Below are 16,719 nucleotides of genomic sequence, written 5' to 3'. Positions count from 1 at the left end.
ATCAAGTGTTTCTGATAGTTAAGAGGTTTATTCTTAGAAGTTTGAAGAGGTTGATCTCATGATTCAACTGTTAAAGATCCAGCAGAGAACTTTGTCTTTTGATGCATATGCCCACAAGTTCTATGATCTTTGCCTTAGTCTCATAGGCACCTCTAATGAGCTGCTAAAGGTGTAATGTTTTATCAAAGGTTTTAGCTCGGTGGATGTATAGTAGAAGGTTAAGAAGGATTTTCCAGTAACGTTGATTGATGCTATCATTAAGGCTCAAATCTTTTCACCCAAACCATTAGTCAACTTGGTCAACTCTGGTCAACGGGATGGTCTGTAGGGTAGTCAACATGATAACCCACCAATACTTTATCCTTGGGGAAGAAATGGCCTTTGGTCCATCGTAGCTTGAAGAGTGGAGATGGTAACGAGGCCAAAAGACATCATTTGGACCAATAGGAGAAAGACAAGATAGAAGGCAATTGTTTTCATTGCCATAGGATTGGACATCAAGGCAAAGATTATCCTGAAGGGGTCAATGAATTTTTAAGGTGAATGTGGTGGGATTAATTATGGATACAACTCAAGGATTTACTGTGGTGGATCTTTCATATCTAGCCTTTTGTGATCGACATAGATGTAAATAATATTGCTATTGGAGCCGTCTTGCTTCAAGTTGGGCATCCTCTTGCGTATATAAGCTATAAATTTGATGCCACATAACGGAATTGGCCTACTCGAGACAAGGAGTTGTATGCTATGATTGCTGCTGTGAAGGAATAGCAATATTATTTGTAAGGATTGGACTTCCATGTGGATTCAGACCATTAGTCTCATTAGTATTTCAATTGACAAAAGGATCTTCAAGATTGCCTTGCTTATTGGCAAGAATTTCTGCAGGAAATGTTTATTAAGATCTAATGCAAGTATGGAGGTGACAATAAGATGGCTGATGCATTATCTAGGATGGTAAATTTTATCTTGTTTGTGAAGCTATCTAGCAATTTCTTGGATGAGCTCAAAGAATTTGTTGACTTGTATATTGAATGACACAAACTTGTCACCTTTCAAATCTATAAAGGTGTCCCTCAACACCTGAGCACGTGCTTTTTACCCTTTATCTTATGGTGATTTACCATAGGATAACACCACGAAGCAGAACCTAAACCCTTTATATGCCACGTGGCACATGCCACGTGTCCATAGGACAGTGGTGTGGAACCTGAGGTTTAGAGCCTTGGGCCACTAAATGAAGGAACAATGCCAAACCCCCAAGCATGGAGGCAAAAAGTGATGGAATCGGACTATAGAGCAACTTTCGAGCATACAACCCAAAGAGCGAAGGGACAGGAACCTGGAGCGGCTTGGAACAGTCCTAGAGCAACGAGCATCCCAATGCTAGGACTAGCATGCAAAACGGAGCCAAACAGAGTCTGGCGTTATTTCGGCATACTGGTGGCCTAACGCAAGGATATGGGTACTCCACTAGCTAGCATGGTGTGGAGCTTGGGCTTAGACCCAAGCTAGATGCAGAACAAAGACTGGCATGCAAGTGGGAGCTAGATTATGCCTCAGGTTGGTCGGCCATGCCCGACCTACCCACTATCCCTACTATACATTTGGAACCCCCCATATCCCCCCTTGAGGAACACATGTTTTAGGCTTTCACCCCAAGCTTCCCTTAGTATCAGGAGTTAGTCTCTGGGACAAGCTCAAAACTTACTAAATATAGAATGGTGCTAGAATCCAAATTTGGACACGGGACGAACACCATTGTGTTCAAGCCAATCTCTACATTCCGTAGATATGCCAAATGAGCAAATCTAGACACTTTCCATAAATAGTATTTAGGACTGAAATAACACTAACATAAAGGGCATGATAGCGAGGGTGTTTGGCAAACATGGTAAGCTATCATCCAGTGATATTGAAGGACCAATCTCAATACGCGAGGGTTCTTGTCAAGCCAGTGCAAGACAGAGCAAAAGAGAACTAAGAGCCAAGCCGAGTATGCTTAGCTAGAAACACATAGGAGTTCCTACCTTATGTCCATCTGGCTATGTACAGATGCTAAACCCAATTTACTAACACTTGGACAAGATGGGCTAATGATGGGAACTAGCAATATCGACCTATTGCCATTGTGGCAGTAAGGAAGGAGTGTCCGTAAGGACTAGCTGACAGGTAACTTTCGATACCCGAAGTCACATTTGTAACACTCTCCCCCCTAGGGAAGATCGACGTCTTCGTCAATGCATACTTGAGTCTAGACCACTGCCAAGGAAACAACTCCAGAAAAAGTTCACGATAATCACACTATGTGATAAATGCACCGACTTAGGAGGCAATCTCTTTGTTTAACGTGGATGCGCTACCAACTTAGACACCTTTCAGCTTTTGCCAACAAGGAAATGACCAACAAAGTTAGCCACCCTTGCTGCTTTGGGTGTCACTTAGCTTACAAAAGTGTGATATGCCCTTGCCCGCAGGGATATAGAGAGAAAAGCTAGAGGCTCTAACCCTCATGAGCAAAGAAACCAAACCCGTCGGTAAAGTTTAGATAGACTACTGTAAACAGGCAGTTAGAGTTGTTTACACGATCATGCCCTTTTAATGGAATAAGGATCATCGACAGAGAGGTGGGTGATGTGACCAGTTAACAGTAGCTACCCCATGACTAGAGATTTCAACATGCACACGAAGTGCCGAAGCCAATTTGCCTATACTGGCCCAAACACAAAGACCAATATATGGACAATATCAAAGCTAAAGACAATGATATCTTAGAGATTTAATTATCAGTCAATAAAGCTTAAATTAGAACACAAAAGTATTCCAAGTAAGTTATCATCTAATAAATCAGTATTATAGGATAGGAACCACTAAAATCACTATCATTGGAAAACATAGGATTCACCATCCAACAAAATTCAATAATAAATATATCATCAAGTAAACTCAATGAGAAAACTTAACTACCGAAGATTGTAGATAGTATGCTAAGCAACTTACCAAAGATAACTTAAAAAACACAAAGTATCCTTAACCAATAAACATAATGCTTGCGAATGTATCACCCGAAGGAAATAATATTATAATCTATTAGAACTAACTTGAGCAACAATCAATAGAACAGAATGAATATGGTAAAACTAACAAACACTTAATCATGCCAACCATCGCACTAGTTAATTTAAATAGATCCCGATCAACAATACGAAGGAACCCAAGTTGTTTTAGCAAACGTTAGCAACATCCTATTGATATCTCAAACTTAAGAGACCAATCCAGAGCAAACCACAAAGAACATGTGGTATTATGAAAAGCCAAAAGCCATCAAAGAGAATAATTAACCATCATAACAGATCATTAATCATCTCATCAAAAAAAGATATGTAGAATCATTGTCTAAGAAGGAATCCACTATCCCGAAGAATAGCAAATCATTCTAGATCAACAATAATCAAGCAAAACCTTCGACAAAGATAATCAACTATCCTAGATGACAATCAATCATCATCAATGATTGCTAGATGCAAAAGCTAATTTCAACATTGAAACTAATGAGCCAAAATGCTTTTCCTAACAGCTTTTAACAAATGAAATAATGATCATGAAAACTCAAGGAACCAAAAGTTTAAAGAAGCTTATAGTTAAGTCTTGCTTAACAATGATTACGAGTCTCGCATAAACTAACTTTAATGCTAAAGAAGAAATTATGGTACAACCCACAATATCCTCTTCAACACTTTTATAAGCCAAACTTCATAATGCCAAAACTAATGAAAAGCATGTTTGCATCAATCCAAAAGCCAAGCATATTAAAGCTATGCTCCACAAGTGATCACTAAACGATCCTCCATGAATCCATCTATAGCAAGACATAACTCACTTCATAATAAGCACAAGAAGAATCATCAATGATTAATATATCCCGACTCAAATCCAACAAAGATTCAAATGTTCTAATATCAATCACTAACTTTTCTTTTCGTAAAGCTAGTATAGTTTACGACTAAATCACTTTTCAAGGAAAAGCTAAAGCTCAACCCCTACTAAACAATCTCGTCTAGAACACAACTAACTCAAACTTGCCACTCAGTTTGTTTGAACATCAACACAGTTGCTAACTAGCAAATGCATGAATGCCAATAACATAAAGCCATAGCTAAATCATCAATACTAATGAAAATCAATATCAATCCTATAGAGAGACATCTCATTTCACTCAAATCTTATATTTAGGTATCACTTCAATGCCATCAACACCAAAACAAAGCTATAAAAAAGCAAGAGTGAATCACCACCCAAAACGCTCTAGCAACCAAGCTAACCAAAGTCGAAGATACTTTAATCAATATCTAAGACTAATCCTTCAACAAAACTCAGTTACAGATAACACTTCATTAAGGAGTGATTCACCACATCCAAGACTCAATGAAATCCAACACTATAAACTAAACGCAACCAAATGATATCAACAAAGGCAGAATCGATATACCAACATAGAAAACCTATGTAAGTTTAACAACACGATCCTCTGCAACATCATCTGATAAAGCAAGCCCATCACTACTAAATCATCATCGAGCGAAGCAAGTGTCAAACAATCCTCGACGAAGTCTACAAGCAATTATTAGTTGTCAAACAATCGACAATCACTCCTTCAACTTGCCTTCATAAGACCCAAACATTAAACTCATGCCATCAAGTCATATACTTGTCCAATAGTAATATAATACCTCATGTATGAGATATAGATTCATGGACAAGCACGAATTAAATGACCACTCGAATCCAACTTAACTGAAATAAGCTCACTAATGCATTTAGCCAATAGCTTTGAGCATGCATTGACAAGGCTAGCTATGCATGATCAACACTTAGCTGAAACTAAAGTGAAGACCACGAGATGGACTCATATCAGTACACAACCTCCTCATAGACAAAGCTATAGTATGGGTATCAGCATTTCAACTGCAAACAACTAAGCTAGACATCACTATCCTCAGCCAAGGCACAAGGCTACCAAGACCAAGTTAAGATCAGTGAAAGCTCACTACTTTCATAGAGTTTTAGCGAAATGTAAAGTGCAACCTGCCACCAAGTAGAATCCTATAAAAGAAAGGCATAAAAGTTACCTTTTTAGAAAAGTGCAATAGCCACTTTTTTACACCAACTCTAGACTCTATCCAACTCAATTGCCTTAGCCCCAAAGTCAGCATCCCTTTCGAGTCATAACATACAAACTACCTACTAAGGTCTAAGCTAACTAAAGTCAACTTCAACCCTTTTATTAGTTTGTACTAGCTTACAAAAATGGAATGGTTTTCGAGCAAAGTGATCAACAAATCAGCCACTAGAAAAACCTAAGAAAATTTGTGGAAAATTTTCCATCCTAGAGAAAGAATGACTCTTAGTCCACGAATGCAAACTTTTAAGACTCAACCAACTTCCTCCTACCATCAACTTCATATAGGTTCACCTTAACATAAATTCTTATGACTCAATAGAATGTTTAAGCATCAAACATCTTTGCCCATTTTTCCAACATCTAACTTTGACATTCGTAAAAATGCAAAATGAACATTTAAGGCTTGATCACGAAGACCATGTCTTTAGATATCCATATTGTATTAACATTTTGTTTCAACCACCTTCAAAATCCAATATGAAACCAAAACATTAACAAGAAAAATGACATGAAAAATCAAGGTTCAAGGAAAAATCTTCATCACTTGAAATAACAATGCCACTTCCACTAACATAAGTGCTAGTGATGTCAATGCCCTAACTACATATTTTTTCCATCCAATAATTTACTCCAAGTGTTAATGGATCAATTGACGAGCTATAACAAATGAATGGTACAACCTTTCTCCAACACCTTAATACGCAAACTCAAGGAAACAAAATACCAACTTAAGTTTAGCATAATGGACCACCATCGAGAATCTAGTCAAAGCTACTACAATGCTACTTTGTGCAAGTAGACTAGCTTCACTATCAACCACTTTGGGGTTGATCATCATTTACCAAAGCAACTTTGTAAACACATTATTCATTATCACATGGATATGATATAAGAAATCACAATAATTTGATCATCAATTGAGTAACACCACAAGCAATGCACATGTCACTACTCTAAAGGTTTATGTAAGTATCAAGTGCCAACTCAATTTGACAAAATGCAATACAAATGCCACACTTCACCGATAGAAATTTACAACACCCAACACCACTAATTTTTGTTCATAACACGGACAAGCTCATGCCACTCTCTTTCCAACCAATCTCAAAACTAATCCAACATCAAGCTACTGGAAAAGAATTGAGTATTGTAACCCAAGTCTTCCAATGGCATGCCTAGACAAAATGGTTTAGTACTTCACCGCTATCCATCCCATAACTCACCACTTGTAAGACCATCATTTCCAACATGCATCAAGATGATGTGATTCTTGATTGCATGATGTGAACATGAGCAATGAGTCATACCTCGTTGCAAATCATCTCTCCAAGAAGAAAAAATGATTTACGTGTTTGATCCTTCGTCCTTGATGACTCTCTTTTTGGTCTCATCTTTTGACTAAACCTTAAGCTTGTTTTCGCACTACCTTCAGTCCAATCCAAGAAAAGTTTATAAAAGAGCATGGCAATGATTATTTGAACTAATAAATTAATCCTTATAGTCTTGATTGATCCACTCGTAATCATGCCTAAGAAGGATCAACTAGTGCTATGCTAAATAGCTATGGACCAGCCTATTTGCCACTCATAGTAAACCCAGGGAAGGTTTACTTTCACCCACGGTACATGGAACAACTCATAGAACCACTGATAGGCTAACATTAATCTTGCCAACTCAAAGTGTAACCTCAAGTTGCTAATATGCCTTGCTCATGAGCCCAAGTGTAAACTCATGCAAATGAAACATCTCATATCCATCTTATGAGCCTAAGCTATAATCTAGTATGAAAGGTAACCAAATTTCATATCCAAGGAACCATTGCGAAGCCTTTGCACCCAAACGTGTACCCACTCAGATCATTGTTTTCATCTCTACGTATGCAACGAGACTAATTGCCCAATCTCATTAAATAGTACTCGCTGAGACTCATCCTCTGATACCAAATGTAGCGCATGTGGTTTTTACCCTTTATTCTATGATGATTTACCATAGGATAACACCACGAAACCAAACCTAAACCCTCTATGTGCCACATGTCATATGCCATGTGTCACATGCCACATGTCCATAGGACAATGGTGTGGAACCCGAGTGTAAGCAACTAAAGAAAACGACTCGAGAGACGATCCATGGGGTTCAAATATAGAGGGAAAGGGCCCATGAACAAGAGTGCACCCCTTTTTCCAATCGGTTAAGGGTCTTGGGATATTTGAGGTTAAGCGTCCTTGGGTTTGAATAGTACTGGGCTGGGTGACCTCCCAGGAAGTCCAAACTCAAGAGCTTATATTTGGTATCGGAGTGGTCTCGGGTTGGACTTTGGCGCTAGAATGCACATTTGGACACGGGACAAACACCATTGTGTTCAAGTTAATCTCTATATTCCGTAGATATGCCAAATGAGCAAATTTAGACACTTTCCATAAATAGTATTTGGGACTAAAATAATGGACATAGGACAAACACCATTGTGTTCAAGCCAATCTCTACATTCCGTAGATATGCCAAATGAGCAAATCTAGACACTTTCCATAAATAGTATTTGGGACTAAATCAGACTAACACAAAGGGCATGATAGCGAGGGTGTTTGGCAGACATGGTAAGCTATCATCTAACGATATTGAGGGACCAATCTCAATACATGAAGGTTCTTATCAAGCCAGTGCAAGATAGAGTAAAAGAGAACTAAGAGCCAAGCCAAGTATGCTCAGCTAGAAACACAGGAGTTCCTACCTTATGTCCATCTGGCTATGTATAGATGCTAAGCCCAGTTTACTAACACTTGGATAAGAGGGGCTAATGATGGGAACCAGCAATACCGACCTCTTGCCATTGTGGTAGTAAGGAAGGAGTGTTCGTAAGGATTGGCCGATAGGTAACTTTTGATACCCAAAGTCACATTTGCGACACTCATGTTGACAAACTCATCAAACGGATTATGGTTGAGTGTCATAATGTGCCAAGTGCTGGGCATCTAGAAGTACTAAGAATATATATGTTAGTGAAGAGGCATTTCTTTTGGCTTGGGATGAAGTCAAATGTTAAAAAGTATGTACATGGTTATTTAATCTATTAGGTGGTCAAAGTTGATCATTAGAAGCTTGCTAGCCTCTATCATCCTTTACGTGTACCTAAAAATAAGTGGGATAACATCTCAATAGACTTTATCACTAGTTTGCCCAAGACATTTTGAGGAAATGATGCTATTTGGGTTGTTGTGGATCGTTTGACTCACTTCTTCCCTATGAAGACAATGATAAAAGCTTCTGAACTTACTCAATTGTTTGTAGACTAGTTATTCAATCTCTATGGTTTTTGTAAGTGATCAGAATCCCAAATTCACATCCAAGTTTTGGCAAATAGGCTTTGAGAAGCTAGAGACTAAGTTGAGCATGAGTAGTGGTGAAAATCCTCAATCAGATAGGTAGATAGAGCACATGAATCAGCTATTAGAAGATATGCTAAGGTCTTTTGTGGGAAATTTGACTTGATAAGGAGTATGGGAGAAGTATTTACTTTTGCTTTAGTTTGCTCGGAATAATGCTTATGAATCGGCTATTGGCATGTTTGTTTTTATGGTGATGTATGGCTATGAGCCTACGTCTCCCGTGAGTTTGAGTTTGGCTTTGGTTCAGGTATCTCATGCTTGTGATTTCTTTAAAGGATATGCAAGACAAGTTTAAGTTGGCAAAGTTGAATATAAAACAAGCTCAAGATCGAGACTTAAGATTGGCTAATAAACATCATCGTCATTAAGAGTACAAAGTTGGTGACAAGGTTTTTCTTAAGTTGTCAGATGCACAACAGTCTCTGAAAAGAGGTGGCAATGCTAAATTGTCTCCATAGTATTGTGGGTTTTGGACAATTTTATAGTGTGTGGGGGATCTTGCATACACTTTGGAATTACTAGTTAGTTTGAAGATTCATCCAATGTTCTATATAATCAAGCTTAAAGCATATGCAAGATCCCCTACACTATAAAAATTGTCCAAGGCCCACAATACCATGGAGACAACTTAGCACTACCACCTCTTTTCAGAGACCGTTGTGCATCTAACAACTTAAAGGAAAACTTTGTCAAATGAAACGAACAAGAGACCGAACCCTAGCCAAACCTCCCAACCCTTAAGGCATTATGGTCTTAAATCCCACAGGCTATAGAATATTCTTAGAATATTCCTATGGTTTGTGTCATTGTCCTTCATGACCTAGCCACATACAACAACCTTGAGAAGCTAAATGAGCCTCATATGAAAGGAGTCCAAGGCAATATGGCCATGGAGAAAAGATGTGCAAATGACAATACCAACATCACGATAAACAGCCACGAAAGAAAGAAAGTAATATGGCTTTTTCACATGACAATATGATCATGGAAACAAGAGAATGAAAATAGAATAAATGGTTCAAATCATATAACAATACAGCTATAGAACTCCATTCTCCCCTTCCTCAGGAATGTCATCCAAGTTATAACCAAAATTCGGAAATATTCTCTTCACATCATCTTTAGTTTCCCATGTAGCTTCGTCCATGGAATAACCATTCCATTGAACTAACAACTCTTTAGTTGTTTCCCAATGTGTTTTCACCAATCTTTGAGCAATAATATTGGTCGGCCCAACCTTCTCAACATCAATCTCTGGGACTTGGATGATGGATTGATCCATGATATCACCGAAGTGTAAACATGCTTTAAGCTTGCTCACATAGAATGTTGGATGAATCTTCGAATTAGCTGGTAATTCCAAAGTGTATGTAAATTCTTAAGGTGAATGTGGTGGGATTCATCATGGATACAGCTCAAGCATTTATTATGGTGGATCTTTCACATCTGGCCTCTTGTGGTTGAGACAGATGCAAGTGATATTGCTATTGGAGTCATATTATTTCAAGTTGGGCATCCTCTTGCATACATGAGTCATAAGTTTAATGCCATATAGTGGAATTAGCCTACTCAAGATAAAGAGTTGTATGCTGTGATTGCTACTGTGAAGGAATGGCAACATTATCTGTATGGATTGGACTTCCATATGGATTCAGACCATTAGTCTCACTAGTATTTTAATCAACAAAAGGATATTTAAAGCTATTTTGCTCATTGGCAAGAATTTCTATAGGAAATATCTATTAAAATCTAGTACAAGCATGGAGGTGACAATAAGATGGCTAATGTATTATCCAAAATGGTAAATTCTATCCTGTTTAAGCTATCTACCAATTTTTTAGATGAGTTTTCTTAGATGAGCTCAAGGAGTTTGTTAACTTCAATTCCTTCATTGATATTCACGTGAAGGTTTTGTTAAGGGACACCTTTACAGATTTAAAGGGTGACAAGTTTGTGTCATTCAAGATACAAAATGGAATCCTAGTGAAGAAGGGATGTGTGGTGGTTCTTGTTAACAAACTCATCAAACAGATTTTGGCTGAATGTGCCAAATGCTAGGCATCTAGGGGTACTGAGAACATATATGTTGGTGAAGAGGCATTTATTTTAGGGATGGCAAGTGAGCAAAATATTGATCCTAATGAGGAGTATAACATTAATGATAATGGCCATGTTGATGAAGAAGAGATTCTTTAACCTTCTTTATGTCACTCTAAACCTTATAAATCTGGCATTCTTGCCACACAATGAAATCATCAAGAACCCATCAATTTCATTAAGGATTTTTTGCTTCGTATGGACCCTCAAGGGTTAAATCAATCTCATATCCATGATTACCATCAGTATGTCAAATATGCTAAGGATTATGGTATTGGAATGAAAGCCATCACTAGATGTTTGTGATAGTTAAAATGTTGATTCTTGGCTAGAATTATAGGAGAGTTGTTGGTCTCACAATCCTTGTGAGGATAAAGTGAAGATTGATTTTTTTGTGATGAAGCTTTCAGGAAATGCTTCTTCGTGGTGGAAGAATTAATCTGAAGCCAACTTCTTAAACTAATTTGATAAAGGTTTTTTATTCTCTGTTTGTCAAAAATTTTGAAGAAGTTGATCTCGTGAACTAACTATTAAGCTCTATTTCGTTAAAGTGGGAATTGTCATTATCCCACTTGTAAAATAAGGTTTCCAAACCTTTATATAGTATATAAATATAACAAAATTCAACTGCATTGAGGCACATGCCATTTTATTTTAAACAAGGAAATGTCTACTCAATCAGTTCTCCTCCCCCTGCCACTGCTTCACCTCTCTCTTCTCCTTGTCATCGTCGTCCAATTTCTTTCCATCCTTTTAATATTGGCTCAGTTACTCCAAGTCTAGGTGGAGCCCAAGTCCCCATTCAATCTTTACTTTCCCCTTATTAATAAAACAACTTCGTAGACTTCCAATAACATGCTATAACACTTCTAGTATAATGCAAATCCTCTCAAAGAATTGTCTTTTAATATTAATACAATGGCATGGAACCCCATGCCATAATAAGTTACATTTTTAAATAAATACATGCCATCTCAGACTATTATTTTTTGCCTCCAACGCCTATACAATAATCTTGGAATTTCATCACTCTCCACACTATCAGGATTTAAACCCAATAGTAATGCCATCTCTTCTCTACTACGTCCACGCTCATGTTTAGTGGTCGAAGAACCCATCCGGTTGAGCAGATTATGGAGATGCGGATAGTGCTTGGCTAGACAATATACATGCCATAAATGATGACTGGTGTCTGTCCGATCAAATGGCTTCTGATATACCGTTCCATCTGCCATTTGGTTGATTTCTGCAGCCACCTCCTGGACTGGCCGGTTCTCTATCACCATCGCTCCAAGCCGTTTTGCAAGGTCCCCCAGAACATACGGTTTCTTCTCCCTAGTTTCCATACTGCAAGAGATGGGGTGCACTGCATATGTGTGCGTGTTCGCTGCAGTTTTAATCGGCAAGTCATCGATGATGAGGATTTCACTTGAGCTAGCAGTCCGGTTCATCACTACAGCCTCTGGCTTGACGAAGATGGGCTTGCTACCCCTCACATGGACCATAGTCAAGCAATCCATCTGCGTTAGGAGAAAGTCAAATGGTAATATTACTTGCGTTTGATCGTGCATCATCTGTAGCAACGTTAATGCATTGTGGCGCATCATGGATGTCCAAACTCCCAATTGCAAATTGAACCCGGCCCTCTGTTTTAAGTGTCGCATGGTCATTATTAGATCCCGCAGTTTCTCCCGTGTGATTAATGTGAATCTGTCTCTTTTGACCAACTTGCGACCGCAGGCTTTGGAGGGTGCAATGACATTCGAGGACGAGCCACGCTCATGGGAGAAAAGGACATCGTTTAGATAAAAAATGATACAGTACCTTCGCCGTGACTCTGAAATGAAATGCGTCAGCATAAAAAATGGTACAAGTCAATTTTACCATCTACAATATTAGCGAATGGTGCTCCCGATGGTCGTTGAGAGGGTTTTGGTCGAGGAAACATGAAGGGCGGAAATACTCTCCTCTGCAATGTGGGGTCAATCGCATCCGATGGCGTGTGGGCACATGCCATTTCAGCTGTAGACTCTGGTACAACTGGCTCAATAGTGGCATGGGGTGGTTCCGATGGTGTGTGATCACACGCCATTTCAGCTGGTGCCTCCGTTGGTAAAGTGGACATGACCGAACAGGCAGCAGGGGCGGTGTAGGGAGGTTCCAACGGCGCATAGTCAGACGATTGGGCACACGTTGAGTCCGTTGGAAATGAGGATACGACCGGCTCGGTGGCTGGGGTGGCCTCATGCGGGTCCAATGGCGCCTGGTCACCGTCAGTTGGATACGTGGACAAGATTGACTCAGTGGTATGGGCAGCATCAAGTGGAGCGTGGTCAGCTTGCTTGGCGTTGATATGGATAATAGCCTCCACCAGCTCTGATGACTCTTGCAGGCAAGTAGAGTCCACTGGCGGATCCATATGCATGTCCAAATATCTCCCTTCGATTGAGATGGTATCCTCCCGTGCTACTAAAAACAAACTCATTAGCACATTGAATCGACTATACTGTATTTACCATCAACTGCTATTGAGGAACTAGGACCGATATCACTTGGGCGCACTGCTGATTCTAAAGGATTGGACATACGTTTCGACCCTTGCTTGGCACTATCCTTCCTCGACACTAAAGGCTAGAGTTTGTAAATTCAACTGAATAATCTCTACTTACCATTTGCTCTGCGACCTACATGGACAATGTTAGAAATGGTAAAAGGTTAGGAATGGATGTACTATTATTTATCTGATGGTTTGTCTTGTATGACCTTCCTCCGCTGCTCTTTGGCCACCTCAGGCTGGCCATCGTCGTCATCATCGTCGTCGTCGTTATTGTGATCGTCACCATTGTGAGGACCATCCAAGTCCTCTTCGTCCTCCTCTTCTTTGTCCTCCTCTTCGTCCTTCTGCTCTTCCTGCTCATTATCTTTCTCTGGCTCCTCATCCCCCTCCTGCATTTCTTCCATAGGCTGCTCAGGCTGGATGGCTTGTTCTTCCAGGACCATCTTGGGAAAATCATCTGGCCGAGTCTCCATCTCAAAATACAAGACATCCATAGCCTGTTTTAGTGCGTGACCTAGGACCGTATCCTCACCCGACTGTCTTAACATGGTTTCTGCACGTTCTTGCACCCTTCGAAGACGACGAGATGAGAAAAACGTGGCCCTGACTTGAAAAGCTTCCCTCATCCAATGTACCTCTCCATTGAGATTGGGGAAGGGGAGTCCGCCATAGGAATCTGAGTCAGGAGGTGGTGACTGCCTGCTTTCACTCAGCCCTTGATCTGCAATGAATGGCATGAGCACACACGCCATAACCGCGAGGCATTACCTATCATCTTTTCGTTGCCCTTCTTCCTTTTCGAATCAAACGCCTCTGATCTCGACGACTGTCCAACGTGCTTTCGCTTTTTATGACCACTGTCAGTTTGAGATTGGCTGGTGCTTGCCTATTTTGCCTTTGAAGAAGTGTCTCCTGCAAGGAATGGCATGAGACCACACGCCATTGCAAATATAATTTGTACCTCCTTTTTTCCTATTGCTTGTCTGTTTGTCCTTCTTCGATGCGCCACCAGTGCGCTTTTCAGTCCTCGTGTCTGAATATTCACAACGATCTATAATCAAAATGGCGTGAGGCCTCACGTGACCTTACCTTGTGTAGGTTGTGAGCTCGGCCCAACATGGGTATCTTCAACAGTAGCTGTTAACGCCGTTTCAGCATCTGGGGGTGGCCACGCTCCTGCATACAGAGCTTGTGAGATAACATTTAAACTTAAAGTGTGTACTCACCAGGTTCGCAGAGAAGATACTATTTTTCTTTGGCAACTGTAATTATATGCTCCATTGAAGTCACCTCTTCAATGGAGTTTGTCACCGCAACACACGGGACACCCTTGAGTAGTGCGGCTCGAAAGAATAGTCCGCCGCAGTTGTACTCGACAACGCATTTGCCCTTGGAGTCGGAAGCAGGTGACCCACCCGCTATTGCGTTGAAGACCCAGCTGAGCATTTCCCATGCTACACCTGGAGCTTTCTTTGGATTCGAAAGCTCCATAGCCGTCTTCAGTTCCTCAGGCACGGGTAAATTGACCTCCCTCAGATCAATTCGATTGGCCTTGTCAAACGAAGCTGGGAAGTCACTCCAGTCCCACTCTGCTGCAGGACCAATAACAAGGGCGAGTGTGAAAATGCGGACATTCGTCGGTATCTTCTTCTTAGCCATTATCCCATGGATCTCCCGCATCTCCTTGCCTTTCAACCGAGCCTTCACCTTGTTCAAGGCCTTCCAGAATTTGTGATAGGATTCGGAGTCGTAGATCATATAGTGGACTGAAGATTCCACCTCCGCAAGTCCCACCATTAAGTCAATGATGGAGCTGACTTCGTCTGCATGAGTGATCTCCTCGTTTGTGAAGTCCATCACACAAAAGATGTTCTTGACCTGCTCATCTCTGCGGGAAACGATGCTCCTCCACCTTTGATCCTCATCCGAATTCAAGTATACCCGGTAAGGTTCTCGATAGGCCTCTGCTGCGGGGTTGAGCTATTTCTGAAGCCGGCGGTCGACATCAATCTTAATGAAATTTGGATACTGATCCAACTTCTCAGCTTTACTTTTCGTGGCATCCCGCAGCAGATCGATGAACTTGGGGGCCCCCTTCACGTACTCATCGATGTCTTCATTTGACAACTCTAGCGCTTCCATCATCTTTTGCGTGGTGTCGATGCTCACCCTCTCCACGGCCACTTGCTCGAAGATCCAATCCTTCAATAGCGCACGAGCTCTCAGAGTCGTGCACAAGTCCTCGTATGTCACAATATGGCCGGGAGTCATTTTGGTCTTGTTGAAGACTACCTCACCACGTAGAAGAGCATTAGCCACTGTCAGAAGGTCGTCGTCGTCTAGAGACCGCGAGAAACGCAAGGCATTGAGCTTCAAATCATTGGGCTTCCGGCCGTCCTCCACACCCATTGAGTTTGGCAACTCCCCGTCATGGTACCTCCTCAGCACATCTACCCATTTGTCAAAAACAACTTTTGTCGCGAGTAGAATGTTATGGATGCTGAGTGTGTCATTGACCCCCAGTGTTTTCGAGAGAAGACTCGAGAATTCCTGCAATGGAAATGGCATGAGGCCACATGCTATGCCACATGCAACGAGGCTTACCTGCCAGGCGCTAGTTGCTAGTGCACGTCCTTGTCCTGGTTTTTGTGGCTTCTTCAGTTGAACCCAGAGCTTCCGTGTTCGTGCCAATGTCTCGTGCAGACCCGATTTGTAGCACGTTTCTTGCTTGACATTCTGCGCGTGGGAGATGTATATGATAGATCGGAGGGGCGAGTTGCCTTTTATCAGGCGGACAACTCTTGTCTTGAAGACTTTCTTCACCTCCTCGCCCACCATAATATCCACAACTATCTCTTGCATCGCCAAGCTAGAATGCTGCCCGGAGACGGCATAGAACCGGATGTTCTGATCGTCCAACACCTTCCTATTGATCAAGTCTGGAAACCTCGTCTCGCCCTTCATTGTTCGGTAGTAGGGGATCACGTCTGCGATGTCGGGTGTTACTGGACTTGCCAGCATCTTCTGCTTCAGTTTCTCCACCCACTCATCAGATACTAGCCTGTGGTTGTATTTGCTTTGGATGTCGATACGGCTCACGTCGATTGTATATACTTTGTTGGAATAGTAACAAGTACTATTATCTGCGACGATTTTTGCTGCCTCTTTTTGCTCTTTCTGCTCTTTGCGGCTCTTCTTTTTGGTGGGTGTAGTGTTCGAACCCGAGGCAATGGCATCACCGAGTAGCTTCTTTTTTGGAGGAGAGTCGGACGTCGGCTTGAGCTTGACCACCCTTTTTTGCTTCGGGGTAGTTTCCAGATCGACCCCCTTCCCCTTCGCTTCGCGAACTGGAGGCACTCTCAACGGCTCAATGTTGGAATATAGTTTTTGAACATCGCCGTAGGTGAGGTCCGTGGATTCCATATGATCTTCATAGACCCGCAGCGTCTTTGAAATTGTGGGCCTCCTGGACAACCTCTCCCTAGCTCCCTCTAGGA

At 41.1% G+C, this 16,719-nt stretch overlaps 1 protein-coding gene across 1 annotated transcript in view; it reads right to left on the bottom strand.

Moving 5' to 3' along the window:
- The window catches only part of LOC9657907 (GDSL esterase/lipase At3g62280), a 30,435-nt gene that overhangs the window by 4,256 nt on the left and 9,460 nt on the right, over nt 1-16,719 (bottom strand). The gene's annotated exons all lie outside the window — the stretch shown is intronic.

The sequence above is a fragment of the Selaginella moellendorffii genome, unplaced genomic scaffold, assembly GCF_000143415.4.
Source record: "Selaginella moellendorffii unplaced genomic scaffold, v1.0 SELMOscaffold_1, whole genome shotgun sequence".
Classification (NCBI taxonomy): domain Eukaryota; kingdom Viridiplantae; phylum Streptophyta; class Lycopodiopsida; order Selaginellales; family Selaginellaceae; genus Selaginella; species Selaginella moellendorffii.
The sequence above is the reverse complement of the archived record's forward strand: the minus strand, read 5'-3'. Positions and strand labels throughout refer to the sequence as shown.